The sequence below is a fragment of the Osmerus eperlanus genome, chromosome 5 (genome assembly GCF_963692335.1).
Source record: "Osmerus eperlanus chromosome 5, fOsmEpe2.1, whole genome shotgun sequence".
In the NCBI taxonomy this organism is placed as follows: domain Eukaryota; kingdom Metazoa; phylum Chordata; class Actinopteri; order Osmeriformes; family Osmeridae; genus Osmerus; species Osmerus eperlanus.
The window spans coordinates 21772945-21788355 of record NC_085022.1 but is presented as its reverse complement, the minus strand read 5'-3'; the positions used below and the strand labels follow the sequence as shown (position 1 = coordinate 21788355).

At 51.2% G+C, this 15411-nt stretch overlaps 1 protein-coding gene across 1 annotated transcript in view; it reads right to left on the bottom strand.

Annotated features, from left to right (window-relative positions):
- det1 (DET1 partner of COP1 E3 ubiquitin ligase) overlaps positions 1–15411 on the bottom strand; it is a 283926-nt gene that overhangs the window by 104256 nt on the left and 164259 nt on the right. The gene's annotated exons all lie outside the window — the stretch shown is intronic.

Genomic DNA, 15411 nt, shown 5'->3' with positions numbered 1-15411 from the left:
ATGTTTGCCTGTGTGTGCATGTTTGCCTGTGGGTGTGTGTGTGTGTGTTTGCCTGTGGGTGTGTGTGTGAGTGTTGGGGAGGTCTGGAGCGACCAGAGAGGGCAGCTCCTCACAGGTCAGGTTACTCAGACACAGGGCCCACATGCCTCCTAATTGAGTGACAGGAAGCTGTTGGACACCTGTTGCTTCTCTCTTTGATCCTCTTGTCTGGTTTAAAGAGGTGCTCTTCACATACAGGCTCTGTACACACTGTGGCCCCTCTCTCCTCTCTGCCCTCTCGATCTTCCTCTGTCTCTGTCCTTCCCTTTTCTCCCATCCCTCCCCCCTCTACCTAGTTTTCTACCTACCTGTCTCCCTGCCTGTCTGGTTTCTAGCCTGCACCACTCGGGGAACTCTCAGGTAGGAGATCACGTTATTAGCTGAAGATCACAGGAATCGTTTGGTGGGACAGACACGGTTCCACAGCAGCTCTGTGTGTGTGTGTGTGCATGTGTGTGTGCGTGTGCAGACCAGGACCGTGAGGAGTGTTTGGGGGCTTGCGTCAGAGCAGCTGGTGGTGGTGTGAAGCTCACAAACGTAGCTGTATAAAGGTGTAATTAGAATTCCCTGGCAGCGTGTGTGAAATGCCAGACGGGCCGCTCCAGAGATATCTGAATTCCCCACACTCGCGCGCGTACACACACACCAACGAGGAAGATATTGCTGTTCACCAGCGAGGCACATACTCATCAACACTAACATGACCTTCTCGTTGTGTTTCCCTCTGGCTTTCTGTTCCTCCCTCCCTCACTCCACTGTTCCTCCGTCTGTTCCTCCCTCACTTCACTGTTCCTCCCTCTGTTCCTCCCTCTGTTCCTCCTTCCCTCTCTCTCCATTCTTCCTACTTTTCTTCCTCTCTCCTTTTCTCTCTTTTTCTCTGTCCATCCCCTCATCTATCACACTCCCCCCTCACTTCCTCAGGCTCCCCCCTCTCTCTCTCTCTCCTTCTCTCCCTCTTCACTTCCCTTGTTCTCCCTCTCTTCTTCCCTCCTTCTCCCCCTTGTTAAAGAGAGAGTGGGACGAGCCTGGTCATGTGTTGAAGAGAATATTTACACCAGTCAGATGTTCCCTCCACATAGAGCGGACCAGAGCAGTGCACCTCAGGGCCCTCTCTCAGAGCGGACCAGAGCAGTTCTCCTCAAGGCCCTCTCTCAGAGCGGACCAGAGCAGTGCACCTTTACAACAGAATAACTACACAATCCCACCTTAATAAAAGTAGTTCCTAACCATTTTACTGCATTACCGACTGTTAGAACCACCTTCATTACAGTCTGTCATTTAAACTCATTAATAATTCATGTACATAATTATTTTAACCTGTTATGAAGCCTTTTATTAAGCTAACCTTGAGCAGATTGGCAGTTAGACATGGGGTGTGTTTGAAAGCATCCCCAGGGGCACGCTGCCCTCCCTGCTAATAGGTGGAGGCAAGACTCACAAACAAACGGTAACCCGAACCTTTGCTGTGAGGACTGCCATACAGTATGAATTATATCATGGTCTGTTGACCATTGGGTCCAGGAGAATGGGAGTGCTGTATGGTACGTGCCTTGTTGACTGTCATGTTGATGTGTGTGTTTTACAGTGACGAGGGTCAGATGACAGTTTGGCTTCTTCCAGCCTGCAGGTCCAGAACGCTGCTCTATTCTCTCTCTGCTTCACCATGGACGCACATGCCTGCCGCCTCTCCTCTCTTCTCTCTCCTCTCCTCTCCTCTCTTCTCCTCTCCCATCCTTTACCCCACTGGTCCCTTCCTATACGCGAATGTCTCTCACACACACACACACACATTAGAGTCAAACACGCATGCATGCGCACACACACACACACACAGCAAATCATATTTCAGTTCTATTACAGCTCCCACCTTATCTTCTCTAATTTCTTCCCCTCTTGTTGTTTTTCTCTCTTCTGTTCCTACCTTTTTCAGTCTCCGTCCCCTCTGATTGATTCTCTTTCCATGATGTCCTGAATAAGACCATTTTTGGTGCTTTTCCATTAGTCCTAAATGATAGCATTAGCTCTTATTGATCCCTGAGGAGGAGAGGAGAGAGGGAGCTGTGGAGATGTGTCTCTTAGGTGTGCAGCACTGAAATTCAGAAGCCCCCCCCTTCCCTCTCTGTTTCTCCTCACTTAGTCTCTCTCTCTCTCTCTCTCTCTCTCTCTCTCTCTCCTCTCTCTCTCTCTCTCTCTCTCTCTCTCTCTCTCTCTTTCTCTCTAGGGTTAGGGTTAGGCTATCTCTTCCCCACTCTCTCATCACTCTGCCCCTCACTGAGGTATTGAGGTATTGAGATCCTGGCCAGTCTCTCACATTGCCAAGCATGTTAAGAGGTTCTGCTTCTTGTGTGTGTGTGTGTGTTATGGAGGGTTTGGTCATCCGATGTACTCAACAGCCACTCCCAGCAGGTTCTCTAATTTGGTTTGTTTCCCCGGCAACTGCTGCCTGAGGCCAGCAACTGCTGCCTGAGGCCAGCAACATCCCTCCCTCCTAACCCTCTCCCTCCTAACCCTCTCCCTCCTAACCCTCTCCCTCCTAACCCTCTCCCTCCTAACCCTCTCCCTCCTAACCCTCTCCCTCCTGCCCCTCTCCCTCCTAACCCTCTCCCTCCTGCCCCTCTCCCTCCTGCCCCTCTCCCTCCTAACCCTTCCCCTCCTAACCCTCTCCCTCCTAACCCTCTCCCTCCTAACCCTCTCCCTCCTAACCCTCTCCCTCCTAACCCTCTCCCTCCTAACCCTCTCCCTCCTGCCCCTCTCCCTCCTGCCCCTCTCCCTCCTGCCCCTCTCCCTCCTAACCCTCTCCCTCCTAACCCTCTCCCTCCTGCCCCTCTCCCTCCTGCCCCTCTCCCTCCTGCCCCTCTCCCTCCTAACCCTCTCCCTCCTAACCCTCTCCCTCCTGCCCCTCTCCCTCCTAACCCTCTCCCTCCTAACCCTCTCCCTCCTAACCCTCTCCCTCCTAACCCTCTCCCTCCTGCCCTCTCCCTCCTGCCCCTCTCCTCCTAACCCTCTCCCTCCTGCCCCTCTCCCTCCTAACCCTCTCCCTCCTGCCCCTCTCCCTCCTGCCCCTCTCCCTCCTAACCCTCTCCCTCCTAACCCTCTCCCTCCTGCCCCTCTCCCTCCTAACCCTCTCCCTCCTAACCCTCTCCCTCCTGCCCTCTCCCTCCTAACCCTCTCCCTCCTGCCCCTCTCCCTCCTAACCCTCTCCCTCCTAACCCTCTCCCTCCTAACCCTCTCCCTCCTAACCCTCTCCCTCCTAACCCTTTCCTCCTAACCCTCTCCCTCCTGCCCCTCTCCCTCCTAACCCTTTCCCTCCTAACCCTCTCCCTCCTAACCCTTTTCCTTCCACTGTTCATGAATGTCCCCCAGTTTCAGTGCGGCAACATCAAAGTCCTGTGTGTGCGTGTGTGTGTGACTGTGTGGGAGTACAGGGGGACATTAAAAGAGGGCATGGAGGAGGGCGGGTGTGGGATTAGAGGACCGTAGTGTGTGCAGCCACAGGAATGGAGGAGGAGTGTCGTGTTATGGAAACGTTCTGAACCTGCAACCTCTTGATCTGGAGTGAAATGCTCTACCCCTGAGAACCATCCAGCTATACTCTGCAACACTCAGTTATACTGTTCAGTACCAAGTCATAGCCAGCTACACTCAGTTTTGCCCAGCTATATCCAATAAAACCCAGCAATATCCAGGAGTACCCTGCTATACCTTATGACCCCAGTTATAGTCAGTTATAAACTTCAAGGCTGTTTTGATGTCTGTTCATCAGGAGATGTTCATTCACCAGTACTGATGGTGGACTGTGTGTGTCTTCTGTTCATCAGTATTAGACCAGACCAAAGCAATGAGGCGGCAGCACAGTTCAATCGCTGGTCCAGAACAATAGATGAAAGACTGAGTGGTGGAGGATGGCCGGGGGGGTGGGGTGGTGGGGAGTGGGGGAGGAGGTGAGGGGAGAGGGGAGAGAGGAGGACAGGGAGGGGAGGAGCAAGGGGAAAGGAGGGAAGAGGGTGAGACAGGTTGAGTGGTGAGGAGGGGAGGAGGAGGGGAGGAGGAGGGGAGGGGAGGAGGAGGGGAGGAGGAGGGGAGAAGAGGAGGGGAGGGGGGGGGGAGGAGGGGGAGGAGGAGGAGGGGAAGAGGAGGGGAGGAAAAGGAGGGGAGGAGGAGGGGAGGAGGAGGGGAGGGGAGGTGGAGGAGGAGAAAGGGGAGGAGGGGGGGAGGAAGAGGGGAGGAGGGGAGGGGAGGAGGAGGGGAGGAGGAGGAGGAGGGGAGGAGGAGGAGGGGAGGAGGAGGGGTGGGGGGGGAGGAGGGGGGGGAGGAGGGGGGAGGAGGGGAGGAGGGAAGGAGGCGAGGGGAGGAGGGGAGGGAAGTCTTCACCTGAAGTGTTCATTTGCCCCTTCATCCCCACTTTTGATCTGAGCTTGGCTGGGCTGGTCTGGTCTGGCGCCAGGTCTTATTAATCTGACGTGATGGCATATTAGCAGAATACAATAGAAAAGAGTACAGAAGAATAGAGTACAGTAGCATTTTATTGATCCCCTGGTGGGAATTTGCTCAATATTGACCAGAGATCTGCTCAGAGTGTTGAAATCCTACTATGTTTCTGGTGAGAGACGTGACCAAGCCGTGCTTGTGTTGGTTCAGTGACTTGTGTGATTTGTGTTCTCAAGTGTTTGTGAGGGTTCTCAGAGAAAGTAGAGGGAGGGAGGGGGAGGAGAGGGAGGGAGGGAGGGCGGGCAGGGGAGGAAGAGAGGGAGGTAGGGGGAGAGAGAGAGGGATACAGTGAGACACCGCAGATTTTACATGTTGGGGTTACCATGACTACAGGGCAGTTGACACACAGAGGTCGACATCTCCCCCGGTGACAGCTACTTGGAAAATACCTCCCTAGAGAGGGGGAGGGAGGGAGGGAGAGAGAGGGGGGTGGGGCACCTTGACTGTGTTTGTAACTTATGGTCTGACCACTCACACAGGGAGCCAGCCAGTCCATGATAACAGGAGCGTGAGGAGAGATAGAGGGGAGGATCAGAATGTTTCTGTTTCATTCGCAGGGATGAAAGGATGCCTCCCATGCTGGTCCTGGGTCCCTGTGTGAAGCCTACTGCACCCTGCCATGAATAATCATACTGCCATGTTGGGTCTGTGATGTGAACAATGTTCTTTTTCTCTCCAGTTACTTCAGAGGGCATGGCTAGGATTCTGTAGCACATTAAAAGTAGATGAAGGTGCTTGGATAAAAAGAGAGGGCGAGAAAGCAATAAATAGAGGGGAACAGAATAAAAGAGAGAATGAAAAAGTGTGAGAGAGAGGGGCCCTGGTTGCCTCTGTAAACTCCAGATGAATACGTTTACTGAGACAGACAGACAAAGAGCTGTTTCAGTCTGTCTCCAAGGCGCTAGCTAGCTAGCTAGCAGCAGAATAGCCTGGCTGTGAGGAGAACCTCTCATTCTCACCAACCTGCCAAAACAGACCTCATTTCACCATAGCCTCCTTATACACTTTCAAATGCAAATGAAAACACACACACCACACACACACAAACACACACGACGCACCACACACAAACACACACGACGCACCACACACACACAAACTGCACAGACCCACACATGTCAGAGGGACTGGTAATCTCTCTGAGGCCTGACTAGGGGTGAGAAAAGAAAGGGCAAAGCTGCTTGAGTTTAGACCAATCGGTGCTTGCTTTCCTGAGCTGTACAGCTGAGTGCTCTGGAATGGAATTGTAGAGAGAACTAGAGAAAGGGAGGTGTAAAGTAGGAGAGAGAGAGGAAGTAGGAGAGAGAGAGGAGAGAGAGTCACTCTTCTCCACTTTGCTCCACCCACCCCCCCTCACCTTCACCCACCCCCCCTCACCTTCACCCACCCCCCCTCACCTCCACCCATCCTCCCTCCCTCCCCCCCTCACCTCCACCCATCCTCCCTCCCTCCCTCACCTCCACCCATCCTCCCTACCTCACCTCCACCCCTCCTTTCTCTCTCTCTACTCTTTCTCCTTGACACAACTTTCCTGCACTCTTTCCTCTGCCCCTCCCTGGAATACTTTTAAAGAGAAAGAGAAAGAGAAAGGGAGAGAAGGAGAGAGGGAGAGAGGGAGAGAGGGAGAGAGGGAGAGAGGGAGAGAAGGAGAGAGGGAGAGAGGGAGAGAGGGAGAGAGGGAGAGGTAAGATGAGGATGAATATGATGTTAGTAATGATGATGATAATGGTGGTGAAGGAGAAGAGGAGGAGGAAAAATGATGCATGTGTAAGTACAGCAGTTGTGGTCAAGACATTCTTCAACCACCTGCTCCTTTCAAAAAAAAATATTGTGAAAATACGTTTAAAGGTTGATTTTTTGGGGGGAAAGGTTTTTTATTTATAAAATTCTTTCTAAACTTTATTTGGGAAAATATTCTTTCAACCTTTCCAAACTTCAGTCTTTTTAAACATGAATATCTGTACTTCTACTTGAGTGAAGGATGTGTGTACTTTGCCATCTCTGCACACACACACACGCACACACACACACACACACACACACACACACCTAACTCCCCTGTGTCTGTCAGTAGCAGCTGTTTGGACAGTGGGGGGGCTTCCTGCACGAGTCTCTGTCCTGCTAGAGGACACACACAAAAGTGCAGCAAAGACACACATGCTCAGTCCCTCATACACACACACACACGTGTAGACACATACAGTCGCAGAAATACAAGAAAACTGGTGAGATGAAGTGACATACTAAGGGGTCGGAAGAGAGAGGATGGGAGGAAGACAGTCAGAAATGACATGTAGTTTCAGCTGTCCTGTGTTCCTCACCTCCCCCTCCTCACATCCCCCTCCTCACCTCCCCCTCCTCAACTCTCCTCCTCAACTCTCCTCCCCCTCCTCACCTCCCCCTCCTCACCTCACCTCACCTCCCCCTCCTCTCCTCTCCTCCCCCTCCTCTCCTCCCCCTCCTCCTCTTCTCCTCCTCTCCTCCCCCTCCTCTCCTCCTCCTCTTCTCCTCCTCTCCTCCCCCTGGGACCTTCCTCAACAGGTCCAGACTTCTAGATCTTTCCAGGCTGTTAATTGCAGTGTTAAAATGAACGAGGGACCATGATGACTCACCATGTCTGCTGCCCCCTCCCCTCTCCCCCATCTCCTCCTCCTCATGCAGCTATGTATTAGAAGCTGTCCTTGTGCCCCCCCCCCAGCTCCTCACCTCACCCTCCTCTGTGAAGCAGATTCAGACACAGCAGGCACACGCGCACACACACACATCCATATTGCGACACCAGAGCAAGCCAAGCTTAAGACATGAAAATTCATGACGGATCTAGACAGTTGTGCTCTGTCACCATGGTCACCTGGAACGTCATGACAGGACTCTTATGCTTCATCTGCTCCCACCCCCTGAAGAGAACAGGGCCAACATATAGAACTGTATAGAACATAGAGCTGTTTAGAACACAGAAATGTATCTCCTTGTGTATAGAACACAGAACTGTCTCCTTGTCTTTCCTTGTCTCTCTCCCTCTATTATACACTTTCCTTATCTGTCTTTCTCTCCTGTCTGTCCTTTTCTTACATACATACACACAACACACACACACACACACACACACACACACACACACACACACACACACACACACACACACACACACACACACACACACACACACACTCTGTCTCCTTGTCTTAATCTATCTTAGTGTGTCTGTCTTCCCCTCCCTCCCTCCCTCCCTCCCTCCTCTCTCTCACCCTCCCTCCCTCCCTCCTCTCTCTCACCCTCCCTCCCTCCCTCCCTCCTCTCTCTCACCCTGCTGTTCTGTGTTCACACGTTGAGTCCCTGCTTAGCATGACTGCCTCCAAAACACCCTTTACCTTCCCCTTTCTACCCCCCCCAACACACACACACCTACCCCCCAACACACACACACCTACCTACCCCCGTACCCCCCCAACACACACACACCTACCCCCCAACACACACCTACCCCCCAACACACACACACCTACCCCCCAACACACACACACCTACCCAAACCCTCTCTACTCTCCCCCACCGCCCCGACACACACGCTACGGGAGAGCACTACACACACAAGCTCTCCATACGGTGTGGGAGTCTTTCATCTTTGGATCCTTGAGAGACGAGCTTCATATGCTCTCCAGCTGCTGAGGGAGAACACGCACACACCACAGGAGAATACACACACACACACACACAAACCACAGGCTTACACACACACACACGCACACACCACAGGAGAATACACACACACACACACACAAACCACAGGCTTACATACACACACACGCACACACCACAGGAGAATACACACACACACACACACAAACCACAGGCTTACACACACACACGCTGGATTGCGGAGCAGAGTTCAGCTCCGTGCTCAAAGTAGGACACTGTTTGTTTGTGTTGTCTCATTGTCTCATGAGCCAGAGTCACGTTATGTAAGACCTCCACAGCCAGGGAGGGGGTGTGTGTGCGTGTGCGTCTGTCTGTGTGTGTGTCTGTGTGTGTCTGTCTGTGTGTGTGTGCGCGTTCAGCAAAGAGAACAACTGTGTGTGTGTGATAGTTGACATGCTAAATGAATGCAATGAAGACAGTAAAGAACACATTTAAGGAAGGCTGAATTGGACAGAGGGCCTGATTACACTAGTCCAGTCCCAGCCTGCGTCCAGAGCAAGCACTGTAACACACACACACACACACACACACACTCACACACACACACACACAGACATACACTCACATGTGCACATGCACACCCAACAGGAGAGTGCCACAAACACACATACATTACCATGTAGGCTATAACTAGCAGCTAAGTGGCTGAACTAGGACACTGTAGCAGATGAATATTTAGTGTTTCTCCAGAGAATATGTGGTTATTCATAGTAAAGTGACTCATATCCTACGATATCCTGTAACAACAGGAGAAACTAATTCATGACATAGGCTTCTAAGTTCATCACGAGTTATCTTCACCTCTCCAGCGTACCATTGAACTCTGGTGTGTGTGTGTGTGTGTGTGCTGCTACCATGCGAGTGCCCCAGTCCCAGCTGAGCCAAACCTTATTTATGACACTGACCTCAGAGTTATTGTGGTGCAATAGCTGATTAAAGAAGTGCCACCACTATCAATCTGAGTGTGTGTGCGTGTGAAAGAGTGTGTGAGAGAGTGTGTGTGTGTGTTTGAGAGAGGGTGTGATAGAGTGTGTGTGTGTGTGTTTGAGAGAGGGTGTGAGAGAGTGTGTGTGTGTGTGTTTGTGAAGGCTGAAGGTGACAGATGCACCTCTCGCTTGACTTAAACCATCATGGTTCCATCCTCAACTGTGATTGGGTCATTTGAGGGTGATGTTCCCTTCCGACCAATCAATCACTGTGCGTTTGATGTACTCTCCTGTCCCCTCCCCTCTCCTCTCAACTCAGCCCCTCTCTTCTCCTCCCCTCTTTTTCCCCTCCTTTCCTCCTCTTCCCACTCTCCTCTCTCCTCCCCACTCTCCTCTCTCCTCCCCACTCTCCTCTCTCCTCCCCACTCTCCTCTCTCCTCCCCACTCTCCTCCCCACTCTCCTCTCTCCTCTCATGTAGATTACCAGTGGATTTTAGGTCAGGTTTAGAGTCCAGTGACTGTTTATGGAAATATTACAAAAGCCTCAACACAGGACAGAACTATTTGCACAACCTTGACTTTGGTCGTTCTCCTCAGTGTTCAGTCAGCTGTGCCCACGTTATCCACCTGGGAACAACACTTTGTTTCATGTCTCTCTGTCCTGGTCGTCACATTTATCCTTCTACTGCGCTCCTTCCTCCCCTCACCTCCTCCCCCTTCCTCCCTCACCTTCTCCCTCACCTCCTCCCCCTTCCTCCTTCACCTCCTCCCCCTTCCTCCCTCACCTCCTCCCCCTTCCTCCCTCACCTCCTCCCCCTTCCTCCCTCACCTCTTCCCCCTTCCTTCCTCCCTCACCTCCTCCCCCTTCCTCCCTCACCTCTTCCCCCTTCCTTCCTTCCTCCCTCACCTCCTCCCCCTTCCTCCCTCACCTCTTCCCCCTTCCTTCCTCCCTCACCTCCTCCCCCTTCCTCCCTCCACAGCCTAATTTCTCCTAATTTCTCCTACCCCCCTCTCCATCACCTAATCCCCTCAATCACCTCCTCCTTCCTCAACCCCCTCCTCCCAGAGGCTACATTGTCAGCATTGGTTGACCCTGAACTTGACCTCTGACCCTGGCAGTCCCGGGACAGCCAGGTTCTAATCCACCTCTCATTGATCTGACAGGGTTTCAATACTCCTTCAGTGCTCTTGCCTAGTTCCCTCAGATCACTTTGATCCGGCACTGCAGGGAGAAACATCAATACTGTAAACATCAATACTCTTAATAAGCTTCCTCTTCCTGCAGACTAGTGAAATGGTGGATCCTGTCACAAGAAACGTACCAAACTCCTGCTCTGCGTCAGGGGTGAGGCTGTGTGAGGCTGGGGGAGGCTGGCTTAGGCTGGGGAGGCTGGGGGAGGCTGGGTGAGGCTTGCTGAGGCTGGGTGAGGCTGGGGGAGGCTGGCTGAGGCTGGGTGAGGCTGTTTACTGGTTTGTTGACGTGTTGTTGACGTGAGCTCACGGGAGATAATGCACCTTATTGATCGCACATTGTCTCTGATTATCAGACCCTGTCAAGGAGGGAAGAAGGATGGAAGGGGGGAGGGGGGGAGAGACAGAAGGGGAGGGAGGGGGAGAGACAGAGGGGGAGGGGGGGAGAGACAGAGGTTGTACAGTATGGTCATATTTATGGTTACATGTATGTAACAGGAGCTGGTAAAAAGGTCTGCATGTGAGCAATCTTCAAATAGCGCTAGAATAAAAACATACCTTTTTCCCATGTGTGGAAGAAGACACTCAATATAATACAGATTTTCTATATTGATGCATTATTAACAAATAATTCACTTTTGATGCATTTCAGTCCCTTTTGCAAGTAACTGGATGAATCATGAAATTAAATTAAGTATAAAAAGAGTAAAAAACGTACTGTAGTTGGTGAGTCAAGGACATTTTGTTTTTGTATTCAGCGAGTGACTTTTGTGAAAGTTAATTCTTGCATTCCCATGCAATTTGAAAATCTAGTGAAGTTTGGGCAAGCTTAAATGTTGCTTTAGGCATTGTTACACTGGACGGGAGAGAGGGAGAGAGAAAGAGAAAGAAAGAGAGAACTAGGATGAGACAAATGCTGAATTTTACATGAGGTTGTTGCCTCAAGACATATTCAATAATGAATCAGCCTAAAGAATCCAAACTCCACAACCGCATTTAAAACGAGACATACATTTCTGCTTAAATACTGGTGTGTGTGCGAGTGTGTATATTACTGCTTATACTGGTGTTGGACGTGTAGGAGGGCAAGGGGTTAAGAAAGCAGCATAAAGTATTGTGTTGGAGAGGAAGGTGTGTGTGTGTGTTAACTGGACAGTTTACGTAGGAGTTGTGTGTATGTGTATTTGTGAGTGTGTGTGTGAGTGTGTGTGTTGGCTGGATGGCAGGAGGTGTGTGTGAAGGTGAACATGTTGGCTGCTGGGTCTGATTCCTCGAGTGTGAGGAGGTGCAGCAGGTGCTGGGAGCAGAAGGCTGATGGGAGGGTGGAGGAGGAGGAGGGGTGAGGTGTACAAGGACATCGAGGGGAAGATGAGGGGATGATGGGAGGAGGATCAGTTAGTTGTGGATGAGGTAAGGAGGAGTGGTAGAATGAAGGAGGGGCTGGTGGAGGGGAAGGGGGGAGGAGGAAGGAAGGGTGGAGGTGATGTATTAAAGAGTGTGTGTGTGTGTTGGCAGGTTCAGTAACATTCTGGCACGCATTCTAGAATCTCAATATTGGCTTATTAGAATCTTGATACTGGCTGACTGTTAGTTGGCTGGCTGGTAGCTGGCCGGCTAGATAAATGACTGACTGATAATTGGCTTACTGCTAGCCAACTAGCTGGCTGTTAGCTGGTTGGTAATTTCACTGACTGGCTGATTTGTAATGGGAGTGGAGGGTGGAGGAGGAGGGAGAAGGGAGTGGAGGGTGGAGGGAGTGGAGGGTGGGTGGAGGGAGTGGAGGGTGGAGGGAGTGGAGGGAGGAGGGAGAAGGGAGTGGAGGGTGGAGGGAGTGGAGGGTGGGTGGAGGGAGTGGAGGGTGGAGGGAGTGGATGGTGGAGGGACTGGAGGGTGGACTCTAGTAATGAAGTAATTCATCCTCTTCATGTCACTGTGACGAGTTCTGCGTGTAGCTGAAACTGCTCTGGCTTCGTTCTGCTTAAACTGCAGGAGTTGGAGAATATTTCCTAAAAAAGGTTTCCCGTCAGAGGAGTCATTTTGTCAGAGAGGGGATAAGGCTCAGTCCTGAAGCTCTGTTGGTTTAAGCTAAACTCTCATCTTCACAAGCTTATGTCTGTACTTCAAAGCTCTGTGGAATGTGTGTATTAGAAGTAGGTCCTTCATTTATACCTCCACCCAGCATAAGAAACCAGTCAACATGAATCAAAAAGTATTTTATTACACAGTCATTAATCCATAAGAGTGAACTGATAACAAACCTCTAGTGCTACCAGTATTAGGCACAATGTATTCATTTTATGAGGAAGAGGAGGGGGAAGAAGAAAAGACCTGGTAATCTTCACAGGCGCTGCAAATCGTGGAAAACTAACCGCAGTTTAAAAAAGTGAGTCATCGTGGTCACCATTAAAAATGTGTCTGATGTTGCAGAGTAGTTACCCTGCTGTAAACTCTGCACAGCGTCAGTTGGGGATTAAAATGGACAAACGCAACAAGCTTCTGTGCAAATGTCTTCAGACCAACTCAAGAAATCCAGCAAATTCAAAATCATTTTAAAGAATCCAAAAATACAACTTGGTATCAAAGTTTAAGAATCCTCATCGACTAATTATCATCTGTAGACAACCGAAGTGCAATTTTCATATCGCAAAACACAGACTATGAAGTATGATATTGGTTTGTGTGGTTTCGGTAGCTTGGGTGTTTTCTAAAGGTGCTTGCACACTGCCCCAACTAAACCAACAAACCAGAGTTTGGCCAGTGTGTGCGGTGTTTGTTGGCAGATGGTATTTGTCAGTGAACGTGTTAGTTGTCAGGTTGCTGTGCACTGATTTCCAACAACTCAGAAAAAATATTGACTTAACGGAAGCTGTTTCTGTTTCCTTGGCGACAGCCCTGATGACTGTAAAATACATTGAAGAATTATATCACTGCTCATAATTCATTGATGGGAATCGATTCCGACCAACACAGCACTAATAGGTAACCGGTTCTTTTTTTGTGTTGACTTATTGTGAAATTGCATCCCATTCCTTTTAACATAACTATTAAAACACAGCTATGTGTTTTAATCAGAAAGATCATCTGTATGAATGCTGGCTAGCTAGATGGCTACAACTGTGAAATGTTGCCTACTGTAGTGTCTGACCACATACTGTTAGTTGTTGGTTAGCTAGCTATGCTAGTTAGCTGCTTACACAACGATTGTGTTGGTCAGTGTGTGCTTGCCAACTTTTTCTGCCAACATTGTGAAGGTGGTAGATTAAAACGGAAACAACAAGATGTTGTTGTATGTTGGGACAGTGTGCAAGTAAGTCTGGAGGTTCAGATGATAGCAGAGGGAGCTGTGTGGTCAACAGGCAGGTTTTGTTTAAAAGGTATGACAAGAATACAATTCAGGTGTAAACAACGTTTACTTTAAACTGCTTTTGAATTTGACACAGTACCCATCCCGTCCTGTTCTCTGTGGGGCAGTGTTAGTTAGGCAATTAGAGAAAAGCTAATTTTTTATATATTTTTTAATAGTCAATCCTGTTGGAAGTTGGAATGATATCATGGTGATTCACTCAATATAAAGAATGAGCAATAACACACACTCTCTCTCACACACACACACACAAACATTTTACACGTGCATGTTGAAGTTCACTGGTACCCCAGAGAGGTGAAGAGAGACACGAGGAGACGTCTTTCAGTCTCGTCCCTGTCGCTGTCCAGAGGTGCGGGTCTGTACGGAAGCATGGTGTGAGGGGCTCCTTGTGCTTTGATGCAGGGGGAGCAGAACCAACCAATAGGGTTTCTCCTGGATGCCCTGCTGCTCTGTCATTGGTCCCTGCACATGCCACTCAGGCCTGGGGCAGTGTCAGTGTATCTGAGGTGGCGTTTGGCAGGGCAACAGGACAGGGGTGTAGGTGTCGTCCCCCCCCTCCCGCCCTCCCCCCCCCCACATGACCTCTGGGTGACCCATGGCTCCTGTGACCTTGCAACCTCTGGTTCTGGTGGCTGTGTTGGAACACCCGAAACACCTGTGGGGACAGGAGCAGACACTGAGAAACCCAGGACACACACACACACACACACACACACACAGACACACAGACACACACACACACACACACACACACACACACACACACAGACACACAGACACACAGACACACAGACACACAACACAGACACACAGACACACAGACACACAGACTGCTGCATTCCTTTGGTTTTGGCTCGGAGGCAAACAGACAACCTCCCTGCCCTCTCTCTTTCTTCTACCTCTTCTTTCTGTCACTATCCCTCCTCCCCCCCCTCCCTCCTCTCCTCCCCCCTCCCTCCTCTCCTCCCCCCCCTCCTCCTCTCCTCCCCCCCTCCCCCCTCCTCCCCCCCTCCCCCCTCCTCTCCCCCCCCCCTCCACTCCCCCCCCCCCCTCCCTCCTCTCCCCCCCCCCCTCCCTCCTCCCCTTTGTCAGCATTCTTCATATTGTTCTGGAACGATCTGAATGAGTCCCAGACTAGTTCCACCCAGACTAGCTCCACCCAGACTAGCTCCACCCCAGACTAGCTCCACCCAGACTAGCTCCACCCCAGACTAGCTCCACCCCAGACTAGCTCCACCCAGACTAGCTCCACCCAGACTAGCTCCACCCAGACTAGCTCCACCCAGACTAGCTCCACCCAGACTAGCTCCACCCAGACTAGCTCCACCCAGACTAGCTCCACCCCAGACTAGCTCCACCCAGACTAGCTCCACCCCAGACTAGCTCCACCCAGACTAGCTCCACCCAGACTAGCTCCACCCCAGACTAGCTCCACCCCAGACTAGCTCCACCCCAGACTAGCTCCACCCAGACTAGCTCCACCCAGACTAGCTCCACCCAGACTAGCTCCACCCAGACTAGCTCCACCCCAGACTAGCTCCACCCCAGACTAGCTCCACCCAGACTAGCTCCACCCCAGACTAGCTCCACCCCAGACTAGCTCCACCCAGACTAGCTCCACCCAGACTAGCTCCACCCAGACTAGCTCCACCCCAGACTAGCTCCACCCAGACTAGCTCCACCCAGACTAGCTCCACCCCA